The following is a 19,107-nucleotide window of genomic DNA, read 5'->3' as shown; positions in this document are numbered from 1 at the left end:
TTTTAAATGTCTATATTTTGAATTGCCTGAATATGTTAATAATGAACACAATACTTTTGAAAAGGTTTAAAATAAGAATAAACTCATAATGAGAGCATTGTTTAGAGATAGAAATTAAGCATTTATACTTGGAACAAAACCTTATGACACATTGCATTGTGGAAAATATCAATTTCTTAATTAAATGTTGGAGCCCAATAACAAAATTTGGTTAGCATTTCCATGTGCAGAGCCTGAAGGTCACCATCATAGAGGACGGAAAACAACCTTGAACCTAGTATTTAAAAGAGAAGAGCCGAAATTCCAGTTGAAAGCTCAACTCGTGCTTGTCATCAAATAGCCAAAGCTTACAACAGACAGCCCCTGAGGATTTTGCTCATTTATGGAGCATTCAACATTTGTTTAGTTAGATATCTGAACCCAGTTTTTTAGTTAGGAACTAAGAAAGAACTTGCAAGCTATAAGGAAATGCGTGGATGAAAATAATTTTTGTCTGCCCTTTTATCCTCCTGTCCAACATACCCTCTGCTTTTTTTGTTTGTTTTTTTAAATATATTTTTATTGATTTCAGAAAAGAAGGGAGAGGGAGAGAGAGAAAGAAACATCACTGATGAGAGAGAATCATTGATCGGCTGCCTCCTGCACGCCCCCGACTGGGGGATCAAGCCCGCAACCTGGGCATGTGCCCTTGACCGGAATCAAACCTGGGACTCTTCAGTCTGCAGGCCGACGCTCTATCCACTGAGCCTAACTGGCTAGGGCCATACCCTCTGTTTTATTCTAACTTGCTTTATCCCCAGGTTCATAACCCAGAGTGGAATGCCTTGCAGCAAAAGCCTTTGTCCCCTCTTCTGGGAAATGAGAACAGTCCTGTTATCCTGTAAGATCATGTGAAGGTTAAATAATGGAAAATGTTTTGTAAAATGCATAACATGACACAGATATTGGTTGGCAATTTAATGTGTATTTTCTAGTCCATTCCCCACATTGATATAGAAAATATGCTCTGGGGTCCTTGTCAAAGGTGTTCTCTCTGGGTCTAACCTTATCTTGCTCTTGAGGTTCCCTGTGCTGAATTTGATGAAGGCAGTTAATAAAGCACATTCTATATGCTTTACAAGCAGCCAATAGGACACATGTCTCTATCATGCATTACATAAAGATGATAATAAGCCTGATTTATTACATGGGTTTTCACATAGTGCAAAAAGCAAATATCTCACTATTATCAGTCTAATTTATATACCAAGAGTTAAAAGATACTTGCCCAGATTAAGACATATTATAGCACCTAGTTTAAAACCTTTGTTTAAAATGAAGAATAAGTATCATTGTCTGAAATGTTCCTTCAGAATGTATTTTAAGTGCCACAATTCATGATGCTTCCCACTGAACATTCCTCTATTATTGTTCTGATCCTCCATGCGCCAAATGTTTGAGCTTTGAAATTAAAATGAGCATTCCTGAAATGCTTTGTTCCTTATAATAAATGCCAGAGAAGAAAGAAATGTGAAAAGAACATTGTATAACAACACTGTGCTCCCATCAAAAAAAAAAATGCAATTGCAATTGCAACTCGCAAGTTATTCACTTTTATAAATCATTTATGTCTGTCTTCTTTTAAAATGCTCCAATATGGTTATTTATTATTGATAAAACTAAAGTCAAGTGATGGTTTCAATGATTCCTTTTAGTTCAAAAGTAAACATGGCTTGGTAATCCTGGGAGGGAGGGGTTACAAACAAAGCTAAACCTTTTTTTTAACCCCAACTCCCCTATAGAATCTAAGGCAGGGGTCCTCAAACTTTTTAAACAGGGGGCCAGTTCACTGTCCCTCAGACAGTTGGAGGGCCGGACTATAGTTGAAAAAAAAAACTATGAACAAATTCCTATGCACACTGAACATATCTTATTTTGAAGTAAAAAAAAAAAAAAAACAGCAAAAACACCAGCATGTGACTAGCAGTCAGCAGATATGCGTCACTGCAGATTGCCCAGGGCCAAACCAGAGAGGGTCGGACCTGCAATACCACCATTTGTCCACCATCCAGAACTGAAATATCATTGCTGTTATGAACACATTAACAACTGTTGGACATAGAAACCGAGACTCAAAAGAACTGTTGGCCCAGAAAGAAACTCACTATAGACTGATTCATTTGCCTCTCAGCATAACTATTATTGCCTGTCTCATTTTCGGTTCCTATAAGTGTATTCCTAGTATCACATGAGCTCACTCATCTAGGGGAAAAGATGAACAACATAGACAGAAGAACAAGAACAGCATTGATCAGACTGTCAGACCTCAGAGGGAAGGTAGGGGAGGGTGGGGACAAGGGAGACAGATCAACCAAAGGACTTGTGTGCTTGCATATGAGCCTAACCAGTGATCACGGACAACAGGGGGAGGGGGGCTTGCATGTGGGGGGGTTTGGGAAGGGAACGGGGGGAGGGGGTTGATGACAAATATGTGATACCTTAATCAATAAAGTAATTTTAAAAAAAAAAAAACACCAGCATGTGGCCCACGGGCCGTAGTTTGAGGACGCCTGATCTAAGGACTCCTGTCACTCATATAACAGATGATTCTCACCAAGGGTTGAGGGGTGCTATCTTAGCTGAAAGTCTCTCATTTCTTGAGGGAATACCAACAACCAGTAAAAATAGCTTTCAAGTCATTCTGTAAAATAATTCTGTTTCTTTTTCAGTATAAAATCAGTGACATTTTTATAAGAACACAAAAACTTTAGTTGGAATTTACAGCAAAGATTGTTCTTATGTAGGGTCCAAGCCCATCTTGCTAACCTTTCTTTTTGTCACTGATCCACAACCCTCCCCACCCCTCCTTCTCATACCTTAGCCACCCCTCTCAAATGGGAAATCTTCAACACCAGGCTTGCAGCTCTTAAAGAACTTGGATTTTCTCATTTTCCTCAGTCTGTAAGTCTGTGCTAGGCCACAGACACACCTTCAGGATAAATACGTGTATGAGTTCCTCACTGAAATGGTTCTAAATTAGAGACTTCAAGAACTATGAAAAGGAGTTTCCTACTTTCTTAATTCTGCATGTTGAGAATTCCATAAAACCAGGTATATTTTTTTAAAGAAATCTTTTTTTTTTTAATATATTTTATTGATTTTTTACAGAGAGGAAGAGAGAGGGATAGAGAGCTAGAAACATCGATGAGAGAGAAACATCGATCAGCTGCCTCTTGCACACCCCCTACTGGGGATGTGCCCGCAACCAAGGCACATGCCCTTGACCGGAATCGAACCCGGGACCCTTCAGTCCGAAGGCCGACGCTCTATCCACTGAGCCAAACCGGTTTCGGCCAGGTATATATTTTTTTAATCATATATAATACTTATGTATTAAAACTTAGAGGTCCAAAAAAAGGGTGTTCTAACCTTTCCTCATTCAAGTGTGCTCTGGATGATCCAAGGAAATAGAGAGTTAAATTGCTGTGCTTCGTGAGCCAAGCCATCAACTATCATGCAGAGCCGCACGTGCACACAGGAGCTTTTCATATGCTGCATCAGTGCACCAGTGCTTCAGTACCTCAGACTAAAGCCAGCTTCGTGGAAAGTCTTCTCTATGCCAACTTGGTAACACATTTATATTTATATGTTCTTTCCCAATCTAACTCATTCTTTCGGGGGGTGGGGGAGGAGAGAAGAGAGGAGAAAGAGTGAGAGAAAATTTGATGAGAGAAACATCGATCAGTTGCCTCCCACACATGCCCCAACTGGGGATGAAATCCGCAAGCTGGGTGTGTGCCCTCATCGGGAAATGAACCTGCAAGCTTTTGGTGTACAGGACGACACTCCAACCAACTGAACCACACCAGCCAAGGCTAACTACTGCTTTCATTAATTCTAGTTATCATCTTAGTAAAAAAAATAAAAGCCATTTGTTTATCAGCTAAAACACTTTGAATTTTACCTTCCTCCAATAGCAAACAAAAACCGTCAGGGCTACTTTTACTTCCTTGAGTTAATTTTAATGTGTGATATGAAACATAAGATATTTAAGCAATGTTAATTAGCTAAAACTTCAGAGTTTTGGAAGAAATTTAAAGGATAGGAAAATAAAATTGTCTACAGATAAGTAAAACCATCGATCCCTTTAAAGTTAAAGGTATTACCTAATTTTTTGTTGGGAGTGAGTCCCTTCAAATCATTGATAATTTCAACTGTTCTTTAAAGCAACCTATTGTATTTAAAAAAAGTATTAAGGGAGAATGAAGTGTTGGGAACCCAGCAAATGCATGGGTTAACATTTAACATTCCCCCAAAACCAACTATAATCTTCAGTTAGCATTCGCCACTCTCCAAAACCAACTATAATCTCCTTTTATTTCGTCTCACACCAATAACCATTTATCGAGCACATATAGAAAATAAAGATGAGTAAGCTCCCGTACAGGAAAAGAGATACAACCAGCTGCAATATAAAAGGCAAAATGATAACTGCTTACACTTATATGCACAAAGAGAGTCCTGCAGTGATTGCAGACATTCACAAGGATTAAGGAGGGCTTCCGAGAACAGCCTTTAAGGACAGTTTCTGCCAGGAGAGATTGAGGACAAGGTGAGCCAGGTGAACTGAACCGTGTGCACAGGGACAGAGATGAAAATTACTTTTTTCTGAGAACAGCAGATCGTCAAGTGTGGCAAACTGTGGAGTAAAAGCAGGGATTTGGGCAAGAAGGAAGGTTAGGAAGTAGGCTATCGCTTGAATACGAAGTGTCAGAGACCAAGGAAGGAGTTAATGTTTCATGCAGGTGGCCGACACTTCACATAGCGTGCCCAGAGGGGAAGCCTTCTTTCCCCAACCTGCCTCTCCTCTGTCCGTGATTCCTACCTCAGGGACTGACATATCTAACCTGAGGCAGAATCCCAGGGGTCCTGGATCTGCTCCCTCTCATCATCCTCTCTGCGTCCTTTGCATTGCCTCTATAAAAGCTTTCCTTTCTGCCAGCTCCTCTCCAGCACACAGCCATTGCTTCCCATGGCTGCTTCCTGGACTGTCACCCATATTCTCTCCAACCCATGCTCCATGACACAGACACAGGGGGCCTCATGAAGCCTCAACCTCAGCTCCATCCTCCACTCTATTGTTATGAAAATTATATGCATGGATTCTGACTGTCATCCTCTACACTCATCCCACACTCCCATTAGAGCCATCTCTCTTCAGTGCTAATGGGACACACTTGCACAGCTCAAAGCCCTCCAATGGCTCCCTGCTGCCTACCAGATAACATCTAAAGCATGGTTTATGAGGCAATTTAGGCTCTCACTTCTGACTAAATTTTCAATCTCATCTTCCATTCAGAGTTAGACCACAAACAACTTAAGCCCAGGACAGGAAATGTTTGGCAACCTTGACCTAAAACACAGCTCCCTCCCCACACCGCCCTTATATGTACCTCTCATACCCTCAGTGTTTTGTAATTAGCTATTAACATGCTGCCTCCCCATCTTTACCATGAACTCCATAAGGTCCAGGGCTGGACTCGTCCTGAAAACCCAAAGCTAGCATACTATCTATATATATAAAAGGCTAAGCAACCATCGCATCCGAAACAACCAAACAGATGACTGAACAGGTTGTGTGGGACAACCAGGCCAGCAGGGGGTTAGTGAGGGGCGACCAAACGACTGAGCAGCAGGCTGCATGGGGCTACCAGGCCCACAGGGGGCGGGGGGGGGCAGTTGGGGGCAACCAGACCAGCGGGGGGTGGGGGGGGCAGTGAGGGGCAACCAGGTTGGCAGGGGAGGGCAGTTGGGAGTGACCACGCTGGCAGGGGGTGCAGTAATGGGTGACCAGGCCAGCAGGGGGTAAGGGGGGCAGTTGGCAGCAACTATGCCTGCAGGGGGGACAGTTGGGGGTGACCAGGCCAGCAGGAGGGGCAGTTAGGTGCAATCAGGCAGGCAGGCAGGTGAGCAGTTAGGAGCCAGTGGTCCCAGATTGTGAGAGAGATGTCCGACTGCCAGATCGGGCCTAAACCAGCAGTCGGACATCCCCCGAGGGGTCCCAGATTGGAGAGGGTGCAGGCTGGGCTGAAGGGGACCCCCTCCCCGTGCATGAATTTCGTGCACCAGGCCCCTAGTAAATAATAAATAGTGGTTGACTTAATGAAAAGATGAATGAAATTCTAGACCAAGCATGTCAAACTCACAGCTGGTGGGCCACATAGTGAGGCATGCTTGTTCTAGATGTTAGAAGCCTTAAACCCATGGTCAGCAAACTGCGGCTCACGAGCCACATGAGGCTCTTTGGCCCCTTGAGTGTGGCTCTTCCACAAAATACCACGGTCTGAGCGAGTTTATTTTGAAGAAGTGGCGTTAGAAGTTTTAAGTTTTAAAAATTTGGCTCTCAAAAGAAATTTCAATCGTTGTACTGTTGATATTTGGCTCTGTTGACTAATGAGTTTGCCTACCACTGCCTTAAACCAAGAGCCACAATGTTGAGTGATTTGTACACAGTTACAAAGAGAGCTAGTAGCTAAGCCAAAATTAAAATTTAAGTTTAGTGACAGCACATGGTAGTTTCCATCCAAAGGAATTTCTTAAAGTAAGAGATTCTATCACTTCCCATGTTGTGTCATGGAAAAGCATATTTTTATAAATTCTCAATAAACAAGTCACCATTTGTACAGCTTTTTTTTTTAAATATATTTTTATTGATTTCAGAGAGGAAAGGAGAGGGAGAGAGAGAAACATCAATGATGAGAGAGAATCATTGATCGGCTGCCTCCTGCACGCCCCCTACTGGGGATCGAGCCTGCAACTTGGGCATGTGCCCTTGACCAGAATCGAACCTGGGACCCTTCAGTCCGCAGGCCGACGCTCTATCCACTGAGCCAAACCAGCAAGGGCCATTTGTACAGCTTTTTAAAGTGTGATCAGTTCAAAGTGATCTAAAATCAAGTATAGTTATATTCTTTTGAATTTTTTATTTGAAATATTTACATATTTAGGGAAAAAAGACAGGTTACATAGTTCATTTTCAAACTATAAATAAAAAGAGCAGGCACACAATTTTTACGACTCATTTTCCTTTTTTTTAAGCTGGGTATTAGGGCTGCCATAAAGTACCACAGAGTGGGTGGCTTAGACCACACAAATTTACTTCCTCACAGTTCTGGAGGCCAGAAGTCCAAAAACCAAGGTGTGAGCAGGGCCTGAGGCCTCTCTCAGTGGTTTGCAGAAAGCCACCCCCTCGGTCGGAAACAGCCTTTTACTTGTGTGCAGCGTCCTGACGTCTCTCTCTGTCCTAATCTCCCCTCATAAGGACACCAGTCATTCGGATTAAGGGTCCACCCTAATGCCCCACTTTAACTCAATTCCCTCTTTAAAGGTTCCGTTTTGAAATGCTTCACATTCTGAGGTGCGGAGGGCTTCAACGTGTGACTGGGAAAGGGGAGCCAGTCAGCCTACAGCAATCCTCACCTCAAATGACATGAGAAATATATTCAAAAATCACTTCTTTTTACTATAATGTAGGGGTTTGCTTATTTATTAGATTAACCACCACTGCCAACACAAGCTGCTCCTTGGAACTATTGAGGGATAATAACAAAGCACATGTAGATCCCTCCCCAAATCTACCAGCTCCCTGGGCCACACAGATGGCCTAACAAAGCAAAGAGATTTACATGTCAAACACATACACAGCTGTAGCTAAAATGTTCTAATCCAGGAAGTACACTTATCCTGGAAAAAAATAGGAACTCAAACATAGCTAGGAAAAGACCACAAGTTGAGACTAGTACCAAGTATTGGTTTCTTCCAGTTTTTATTTAGCTACTTACCACCCAGAAACAAACAAAATAACAACGTTGGACTCCACCATTCATGTATTCAACAAAGATAGCTGGTGCACCTGTACTGTGCCAGGAGGGTATGGCAGTGAGCCTCAATACACAGGCAAGACAGAATAGCCACGCACGTAAGCCGTTCCATAACACAATAGCGGGTATTAACAGGTGCTATGAAGAGAGTAAAGAAAGGTACGGGAATAGATGAGTGATGGGGAAGGGCTAGTTTAGATTTGGTGTCAGGGAAGACATCTCTGACTGGATAACAAGGACCCCAAGGAAGGAGAGGAGTAAGGTATTTAATATCTGGGGGGAAACACTCCACACAAAGGAAACAGCAAGGGCAAAGCCCTCATCACAGGAGTTTGACGGGTGTGTTCCCGAAGCAGCGGGAAGACCAGCAGGCCTCCTGCAGTGAGGAGAGAGCATGAGAGATGAGGTCAGGCTGGCATCCAGGCACCAAACTGTGCAGGCCTTGTCCATCACCACCAACAATCTCAACTCTGTTCTCGGGACTGGGAACCATTGCTGGTTTTAGAACAGGAAAGTAACCTGATCTGACCTACGATGTAACAGGACCGTTCTGGCTGCTCTGAGAGATAGGCTGGGGGTGGCCAGAGATGAGGTAGAGGGTGAGAAGTCAAAGAATGGAAAGCAGTTGGGAGGCTGTTTCAGTAACCCAAGTGGAGAGCAGACTGGCTTATTCCAGGAAGCGGCCGAGTTGTTGAGAAGTGGCAGAATTCTGGTAATTCTGAAGTGAGTCAACGGGGTTTGCTGACAGACTGGATATAAGTTATGAAAGAAATAGGGAATCAAGGGTGATGCTATGGTATCTGGCCTGACAGTGGGTGTATGGAGGTAATATTTACTTAAGGAGATATGAGGAGGGAGGGGAATCAAGAGTTGAGCTTCAGGCATGTTAAGTTTGCCTATTAGAGTTGCTAAATAGGAGACAAGTCTGGATTTGAAAGAGGTAAATGTTGGAGATATCTTTCTTTTTTGTTGTTGTTGTTTTGTTTTGTTTATTAAAAATTGTTTGTTTGTTAAAAATGTCCTCACCCTAGGACATGTTTCCATTGATTTTTTTAGAGAGAGTGGAAGGGCGGGGGAAAGACAGAAACATCGATGTGAGAGAGACACTGATTGGTTGCGCCCCCAACTAGGGCCTGGGATCCAGGCTGCAGCCAAGGTAGGTGCCCTTCACTGGAATCACACCAGGACCCTTCAGTCCAAGAGCCAACGCTCTATCCACTGAGCCAAACCAGCCAGGGCAAGACACGTTTCTTATAACTTACACTTTCATTTTAATTATATGCATATTCCTAAAAACAAAGTTTAGCTGAAGAAGTTACAGGACTGAGCTTCAGGCATCCCAACATTTAGAGGTTGTATTTCTCAAGAAATTCAACCATGAACCTATTCATCCTAGGATATGTGGCTTTTGCCATTTCAAATATAACTACTATTTATGCTCGTTTTATACAGAGCAAAAATTCAGAGACAAATGCAGTCATCAGTAAAATATGCAATATTAATCATACAGTCTCCTTTACAAATTTTTCCAAAAGTGCAGTGAAAAACTATCAAGATACTGAATTAAGCAAACTAAGGAGAAATTATATCCATGCTGCTATTTATACCTAAATCAAGCATTAATGATTCTGGTGAATCAATAATCAATTATTTATGGTAGAGTAGTGATTCAAAGAAATGCTGAGCAAGAAAAAGCAGAAGGACAATTATTTTCTATCAATAACCATTGACTTCTTGAAGAAAACAAAGTAAGAAGTAAAAAATCACCCTATCCGGTTTAGCCCAGTGGATAGAGTGTCAGCCTGCGGACTGAAGGGTCCCAGGTTCAATTCCAGTCAAGGGCACATGCCAAGGTTGCAGGCTCAACCCTCAGTAGGGGGTGTGCAGGAGGCGGCCAATCAATGATTCTCTCTCATCATTTATTTCTTTTTTTTTTTAACCTTTTTTAAAGCCCAGCAAGCGAAATGGCAAGTACTCATAGGTTGATATGTATGCGATTTGATATGTCTGTTCTTTTTTTGTATTTTTTTAATATATTTTATTGATTTTTTACAGAGAGGAAGAGAGAGGGATAGAGAGTTAGAAACATCGATGAGAGAGAAACATCGATCAGCTGCCTCTTGCACAACCCCTACCGGGGATGTGCCCGCAACCAAGGTACATGCCCTTGACCGGAATCGAACCCGGGACCTTTCAGTCCGCAGGCCGACGCTCTATCCACTGAGCCAAACCAGTTTCGGCATCTCATCATTTATTTCTATCTCTCCCTCTCCCAAATCAATAATTTAAAAAATGTGAAAAATCTAATCAGGACAAAACTGGCCCTAAAATAAAGAATGGGTTACCTCACAGTAGTTTAGACATGTCCACATGGTCTCTTGGTTCAACCAGCCAGCATTCCACTTCCAACATGACTGATGGTGGGATATGGTTATGACCACTAATTCTGTGTTCCAGCTTTGTATAATAATCATTTATAACCCTATCAACTATAAATTTGAATCAACTATGCCAATATGCTTTGTCAACACAAACTACTGAAGCTTTATCTGCCTTTTACTCCCACTACCTGTTGCCATAGTCCCTTTTTTCACATCTACCCTAAACCAGATTTTTTTTCTTTTCTCTTCTAACAAAAAAACTCATTTTTATTGAAGATGTCCATAATCACCTGCTCATCATGCATGAGCAAGAAATAACAGATGTTAAGCAAGAAAGACCACAGGAGATAGTAATTAGATTTGCAGGGCTCTATGGTAAAGATCTTAGAACAACACACAAGTGGTTTGAACAGTCCATCAGTGATTTAAATGTTGATGCTTAGCCCGGCTGGTGTAGCTCAGTGGTTGAGCATCAAGTGTTGAGCTAGGAACCAAGAAGTCACTAGTTCAATTCCAGGCCCAGGTTTCGGGCTCAGCTGATCGAAGAAGTTTTTCTCTCATCAATGTTTCTCTTTCTTTCTCTCTCTCTCTTTCTCTTTCTCTCTCTGAAAATTAATAAAAACATATTTTAAATATTGATACTGTTTAAAATTGATTTGTGTCCACTTCATTTGTCAGCATTGTCTCTAAGAATCAACAAAGCCATTTTTGCCTCATTAATTGATGAGAATTATATACTGAGTGGCCAGATTATTATGATCTCTGAATGCATAATAATCTGGCCACTCAGTATACATATATATATATATTAGAGGCCCGGTGCATGAATTCGTGAATGGGTGGGGTCCGGCCAGCCTGGCCAGGGGGAGGGGACATGGGTGGTTGGCCGGCCTGCCTGCTGGTCAAACTCCTGGTCGAGGGGACAATTTACATATTAGCCTTTTATTATATAGGATATACACTGAGTGGCCAGATTACTATGCGTTCAGAGATCATAATAATCTGGCCACTCAGTGTACATCAGTTACCATTTTGAATCCTTTTGGCCAGTGTCTGACCTTTGATGCCCTAAATCCCTCCTTCAAAACATCAGGATATTACCATAGTCACTTAATTCTAAAACACCATTAGTTATAACATATACCAACTTAACCACTTTTTAGAACATAAATGTGATGATATTTGGCAATACTGAACTTTCTGTATCCAAGGCTGCACCATGAGGCCTTGGAGAGAGCCAGTTTTGAAAGTCAAAGATACTATTGAGCTTCTTTGAATTTCAAAGCTGGCTTTCTTCAAGTCTTAAGCAAAAATAGTTATGAATGCCATTTAAAAAAATCATTTTCTAGATTCTTTTAACTCCCATATAGCAAAAGTTATATCTGATAGACTGGATCATAGGGGTTTTTTTGTTTTGTTTTGGTTAATCCTCACACAAAGATATTTTTCCATTGATTTTTAGAGAGAGTGGAAGAGAGGAGGAGAGACAGAGAGAAACATCAATGTGAGAGAGACACATCGATTGGTTGCCTCCTGCACACACCCCAACCATGGCCAGGGAACCTGCAACTGAGGTGCGTGCCCTTGACCAGAACTGAACCCAGAACCCTTCGGTCCGAGGGCCAACACTCTATCCACTGGGCTACACTGGCTCAGGCTGGATCAGAGTTTTATGAAAAAGATCTGGTCAAATAGAAAAAAAAAAGTAGAGAATCTTGCCTCACCTAGTCCCAAGAGACTTGGAAAAAGGGGCTGATAGGTAAAAAAGATAAGACATATCCTTATTTCTCCTCTCAGCTTCATCCAGGTTAAGTATTTGAGTAGCATGATTGAGAGAAAACACTGAATGCAGAGGGACTTGGGTTCCATTTATCTTTGGAACCCTAGAAAAAATTGCTTCATGAGCTTTCTTGCACAAATTTTGGGGTTGCCACAGTGTAATCCTGGCATCTCAGGAAAATTAGGTAGAAAAAAGTCCAGCTTAGCTTTCCGAAGCCACTCTAGATTCCCATGAGGCATGGATAAGACCCAGGTCATCCTAGTATCTTAAAGGTCAATTAAAATGTGACTGTTGAAGACTAGGAAGCCTGCCCTAAGCCCACCATGAAGAGTAAGTTGATCCTGTAGCAGAGGCTGAAAGGTGAACAGATAATGCCAGGCAATTAACGGCCGACGTAGCTGGGACTTTGGGGTCTGAAGCATTATAAATGTCCAAAAGGGACTAACGTATCCTGAGAGATCCATGGATCTTAACCAAGCTGAGAGAAAGCAGTCCTCAAATTTTATCAGGTATAGACTAGAGGTGCCCACAAGATGGCCATGCAGGGGACTGGTCACCCCTCAAAGGTCACCAGTTCTGAGAGCATCCCAGACCAGCCACTCAGATCCAAAAGAACTATCTCCCATCCCCATGAGGTCACATAAGCAACAACCCCTACTATGAGTTTCTGATCATTTTATCTAAAGAGAAGGGATTATTTCCTTAGCTGACTCATACCAGTTACCACTCTTATTGGTTGAAATATAAGGCATGTATCCCAATTTCCAGGGGGTGGAAGCTTTGAAGAAGATCAGATCACTTACGGAAAATAAAGGAGCTAATAGGTAAATTTGTGATCCCCTACAAGAATCAAAAAGGAAAATTATATTAAATCTTCATATCCATTGTAAGATGCATTCTAATTTCAGAAATGTTAAACATGTAAGGCGGGGAATGTGGAAAAATGTGTCTAAATTGAAGAAATAGAATACCTTGCAAATCAGGGTTGAGAAGGCAAATTGATTCCTAATGGAAAAAACTTGCCTGTAAATCACAAACCACATTTGTTAAGCCTTAATTTGTAGAGCACTCAGTACTGTGCCACCATATATCTCCAAATACATCTATAACAAGACTAAGTAACTTTCCAGAGTTAAAAATTATGTCTACATTAAAACAAACGGTGTCCTGGTCCCAAACTCCCTCAAGGAGAAACACTAGCTCTAGAAAACCTGTTGATTTCTCAGGTCATGCTTCCTGTTGTCCCTAAGACAGTGGTCGGCAGACTCATTAGTCAACAGAGCCAAATATCAACAGTACAACGATTGAAATTTCTTTTGAGAGCCGAAAACTGACTTCTGCGCCTGGGCCACGAAGTTTCAATCGCACTGTACGTTTCAATCGCACAGATATTTTGTGGAAGAGCCACACTCAAGGGGCCAAAGAGCCGCATGTGGCTCTCGAGCCGCAGTTTGCGGACCACTGCCCTAAGGCATTTCTGAGAAAAACAGAATCACTTGATGTAAGACTGACCACAGGCTGGGAGAGGGGAGGAAGTAGGTCTGGCTCGGTGACAGTCCGGTGAGGGAGAGGCAGAACCTCTTCAGAGGAATGTACAGGTCCCGCCCAACAATCACCTTTGGGCATCCCCCTCAAGGACCCAGCTGCAGAGCAACAATATGAATATCAGAGTTCGAAAATTCCAGATGACTTCACCACTCCAGCACCTGCAGATGCTAAAGGGCAGTGGTTTTCACCATTGCAAATTAAAAGTTGAAATGTATAATCTCCTACACCTGTGCTTCTTCAACATTAATGTGATCCAATCACCTGGGATCTCATTAGATTTTGCTTCAGTGGGTCTAGGGTGGGGCCGAAGGACCTGCATTTTTAGGCATTTCCAGATGAGCCTGATGCTGCCAGTTTTTGGACAACGCTTTGGTGGCAGCAAGGTCCCATTCCAGTGGCTGTACAGAGTCACCTGGGAGGCTTTTAAAAAAAATACTTCTAGAAATTCTGATTTAATTGGCCTTACCGTGGCCTGGGTCTCAGGACGTTTATAAGTTTCTCGAGTGATGCCTTGTACAGCTAAGGCTGAGAGGCACTGGTGCAGGGATTGTACATGGAAACGTCTTCGTGGGATGGACCACACCATGACTCCAGACTGGGACATTATGACTCTCTTCCCTCACTACCACTTCCTCCACCCCAAGAAAAGCCCACCAAAGCCAAGGATACCAGGTGAATTAGGTTCCTGGACCCAATTCCAACTGGGGGATGGGAGACTAGGGAATCCCACACCAACTAACAATTCTCGGGACACCAGCCGGGTGTCCCATAACCCAACTCAATTCTGACACTATCTACCCAAAGATAGCACCAGACTCCACATTAAGTGTTCAGTCCTACAAGGAACACCCCCTCACCCCCCCGCTTCAGACCCCAGTCACAAGCCCAGGTTGTTAGCTGTGCTTCTGACCAAATCAGAGGTTCCCAAAGCCGCTCCTCAGGTTTGATTAATTTGCTAGAGCAGCTCACAAAACTCAGAAATATTTTACTTACTGGAGCACTGGTTACTGTAACGCAGGAACAGCCACACGGAAGAGATGCACAGGGCAAGGCAGCCCTGCCCGAGGGCACCATCTTCCCAATGTTCACCAAACCGGAAGCTCCCTCAACCTCGTCCTTCTGGGTTTTTATGGAGGCTTCCTTACACAGGTGTGATCATTAAACCGAGGGCCAGTGGTGATTGAACTCAACCTCCAGCCTCTCTCCCCGCCCCAGAGGTCAGGGCCTGAGACTAAAAGTTCCAACCCTCCAATCACAACCAGCCCCCATCCGAGGGTGCTTTCCAAAAGTCACCTCATTTACATAACAAAAGACAACTTTACCACTCTCAACGCTTAGGAAATGCCAAGGGTTTGGGGAGCTGTGAGCCAGGAATTGTGGATGAAGATATGACCAAAATACCATACTATGGGTACCAAAACCCATGAGTGCAACCTAGGACATAACCTAGTGACTAGTCCTTCTAGTAGGGGATTGCTGGGTAAGGGAGATATTCAGAACGTGAATCCAAGACCTCTCAGCTGTGGGAGTTTTCCTAGATCAGCCACTAATAGTCCTATTGGGACCTAGGAGGACTTTCTGGGCATATTACAGAGTTGATGCAGGAGGTTACCCCAGAAATTCCTTATAAATTTATTCCCAATGGGCACCACCCAACCTCATTTAAAAAGACATAGAAGGGCCCTAACCAGTTTGGCTCAGTGGATAGAGCGTCGGCCTTCGGACTCAAGGGTCACAGGTTCAATTCCAGTCAAGGGCATGTATCTTGGTTGTGGGCACATCCCCAGTAGAGGGTGTGCAGGAGGCAGCTGATTGATGTTTCTCTCTCATGGATGTTTCTAACTCTCTATCCCTCTCCCTTCCTCTCTGTAAAAAAAACAATAAAATATGTTTTTTTTTAATAAATAAATAAAAAGACATAGAAGGGGCACCATTCTAGGTCAAGCCTTGAGCCAAGAGGCATAACCATGCTCACTACTGGCTGACAGAACAGCGAGCACAGCGGTTCCCATGTTGTAATCACTTGGGGGCTTTTAAAATTACTGCCTGGGCCTGACAGGTTTGGCTCAGTGGATAGAGCGTCGGCCTGTGGACTGAAGGGACTCAGGTTCGATTACGGTCAAGGGCATGTACCTTGGTTGCGGGCACATCCCCAGTAGGGGGTGTGCAGGAGGCAGCTGATCGATGTTTCTCTCTCATCGGTGTTTCTAACTCTCTATCCCTCTCCCTTTCTCTCTGTAAAAATCAATAAAATATATTTTTTTAAAAAAATAAAAAATAAAATAAATAAAATAAAATTACTGCCTGGAGCCCAGCTGGTATAACTCAGTGGTTGGGCATTGACGTGTGCACCAAGAAATGGCCAGTTCGATTCCCAGTCATAGCACATGCCGGGTTGCAGGCTTGATCCCCAGTAGGGTGTGCAAGAGCCAGCCGATCAATGCTTCTCTTTCATTGATGTTTCTATCTCTCTCTCCCTCTCTCTAAAAAAGAAAAAAAAAATCAATTTAAACTTTTTTTTTAAATCACTGCCTGGCCCTGTCTGGTTTGGCTCAGGGGATAGAGCATCAGCCTGTGGACTAAAGGTTCCCAGAATTCGATTCCAGTCTGTGGGCTCCATCCCCATTAGGGGGTGTGCAGGAGGAAACCGGTCAATGATTCTCTCTCATCATTAATGTTTCTATCTCTCTCTCTCCCTCTCGCTTCCTCTCTGAAGTCAATAAAAATCTATTTTTTAAAAATAAAATAAATGTACTGCCTGTCCTACTTCCAAAAATTCTGATTTAATTGGTTTCCTGTGTGGCCTGGGCTTCAGGACTGTTAAAAGCTCCCAGGTGATTTTAATGTGCAGCCAGGGTTGAAAACCACTGGACTAAAAGGATCTCAGCAGTCACAGGAATCCTCCGAACTGCCTAGTTAGCACTCCCCTCCCAAGTGAGGCTTTTGTGTCTCTTACAGGGCGTGGTCACAAAACACTCCCTCATAATCTATCTCACAGGGGGCTCCCCACTGTGTATGGAATAATGCCCATTTCTTACCATTCTTTAATCAGTAAGTGTAGAGTTTATCCATGACAAAATAGTCTAGACCAGAGGTCTACAAATTAAGTACCCTGGAGCCAAATCTGACCTCTTGCTTGTTCTTGTAAATAAAGATTTATTGGAACACAGCCACATCCATTTGTTTACGTAGTGTCTATGTCTGCTTCCAAACTACAACCATAGAGTATTTGCACAGAAACCCTATGTCAAAGCTGAAACTACTTACTATCTAGACCAGAACAGAAAAAATATGCTGACCAATGACCTAGAGCCATAAATTTGTCAGCTGCAGAAGTATCTCCTGGGACAAGCGGGTGTTCTCAAATAGCCCAGGGCGTTCTATGAAAGGTAGTTTCACACCTCAAGCAGTAAAAATGACCACATCGGGGAGATATGGACTATTCTATCCTTTCAGACGGCTGAACCACAATTGCTCCCTTCAATCTAGCAATTTTCCACTAAAAGGGCAAGGGGATCTGGATTTATCAATCTACACCACCTGGCTCTCTATAGAGTTAGTTTATAAGAGAAAGTGCTTGCTCTGACCGGTGTTGCTAAATGGTTAGAGCATCAGCCCATGCACCAAAGGGGGAGTTCGATTCCTGGTCAAGGGCATGTACCTGGGTTACAGGTTCAGTCTTCAGCCCTGATCGGGGCATGTGCATGAGGCAACCAATTGATGTGTCTCTCTCACATTGATGCCTCTCTCTCTCTCTCTCTCTCTCTCTCTCTCTCTCTCTCTCTCTCTCTCTCTCTCTCTCCTCCCCCCCCCCTTCCATCCCTCCCTTCCACTCTCTAAAAACCAATGGAAAAAAATATCCTCAGGTAAGGATTAACCAAAAATAAAAATTTAAAAGGAGCCAGCCTGTGTGGTTCAGTAGTTGAGCATCAACCTATGAACCAGGAGGTCAAGGTTCCATTCTCTGTCAGGGCACATGCCTGGGATGCAGGCTTGGTCTCCACTGGGGGGCATGCAGGAGGCGCGGATCAATGATTCTCTCTCTCCCTATCCCTTCATCTCTGAAATTAATAAAAATATTTTTTAAAAATAGAGAGAAATATCTTAATTTTATAACTAAACTAGAAGTGGCTATTTGTGGGGTTATTCTGAATTTGTGGGGAATAGATGAGCTGGGATTGAAAGATAAAGTATTAACAGAAGTGGAGTGGATTGGGATGGTAAGAGAACCCAGAACAACAGGGCAGCAACATTAGAATGAGTAGAAAGAAAATCAGTCTGACAAAATAAAAGGTCCAGGAAGCAGGCTAAGAAGAGGTGAAGCATGTGCAGAGACTGACATCTGCCCACAGCTCATCTTCAAGGTACCAGGTTGGAGGGGGGGTGGGGGATCCCTGGTATGCTCAGCCATTCATACTCCAGCAAGACTCACACCATTTTAATCAATTAGCTACTCGTTTTCCTTACCCTTATTTTAATTTAAGAGTGGCTTCCTTCTTCTCAGCTATCTGTTTCTCAAGAAATACTATAGCCTAACAACTTTCCCATGGGAGCAGTTTTCGGGCAGTAAAAGGATGCAGAAATAGAAGAATTCACTTTATTGGAATCAACTCAACTATACTGAATCACCTTAAGGTTTAAAACATTATTGAGGTAGAAGTAAGTTTATTTCTTCATTCTACCGTACAAATAACATCTTCATACTTACTGAGTCTTGAGCCTGTAAGTGTTTAAAAAACATTTAATTTACTAACTTTTAAGGGTACTTGTTAAGGTTAGAGTCAAAACTCCAGTATTTGTTTATAATTTACAAGAATACTACATGTGTGTACACTTGACTTTGAGATTTCCTTGGAACCTTCAAGATTAATTCTGATATAAATTCTAGTGATCGATTAATTATCAAGGCTACACACACACACACACACACACACACACACACACACACACACACACACACACACAAAGAAGCTTGGAGATAAAAACCAAGGAAATTTAAGTAAATGCCATCATGCTCATTCAAAATGGCCTATTGAAATGACAGGGGGGAAAAGCACAAACAAATGAAACTTGAATCCTTTACTGAAAGAAACAAAGGAAATTATCATCTAGGAGGCCAGAGAGCCAGGGCATGCCCTCTTCAGCTACCTGAAAGTCAATCGGATCTGTCGGTAGAACAGTAGGAAATGAACCCTTTGGGCATCCAGGCATCTATATTTGCATAAATTTATATTCATGGTTGCTTTTGTTTTCTTTTTTGTTTTTCCCCCAGCTGAAGGCGGGAGGAAGAAACAATGTGAGATTGGGGTGTGGCAGAGAGGTTCTGCCTGGGAGCCGGGCGGAAAGAAAAGCTTGGTGCTTGGAGGAGGAAGGATTAGCTACTCCCCCTCCAGCCACGAGGGCTGGATTGGACTCTAACGAGGAGGGGGCCCAACGAGTATGAGAGGGGTTGTTTTCCTAAGGAATGTTGTGTGACTGGAGGTGCCAGCATTGCTTCACCGGGCCCAGGTGACGGAGTGAAGCACAGTTGGGAGGAGAG

The 19,107-nt window shown here is 42.9% G+C and overlaps 1 protein-coding gene across 2 annotated transcripts in view; it reads right to left on the bottom strand.

Moving 5' to 3' along the window:
• The window catches only part of CTNNA3 (catenin alpha 3), a 1,396,025-nt gene that overhangs the window by 1,295,872 nt on the left and 81,046 nt on the right, over positions 1-19,107 (bottom strand). The window lies entirely within an intron of this gene.

The sequence above is a fragment of the Cnephaeus nilssonii genome (genome assembly GCF_951640355.1).
Source record: "Cnephaeus nilssonii genome assembly, chromosome: 16".
NCBI classification, from domain to species: Eukaryota; Metazoa; Chordata; class Mammalia; order Chiroptera; family Vespertilionidae; genus Cnephaeus; species Cnephaeus nilssonii.
The sequence above is the reverse complement of the archived record's forward strand: the minus strand, read 5'-3'. Positions and strand labels throughout refer to the sequence as shown.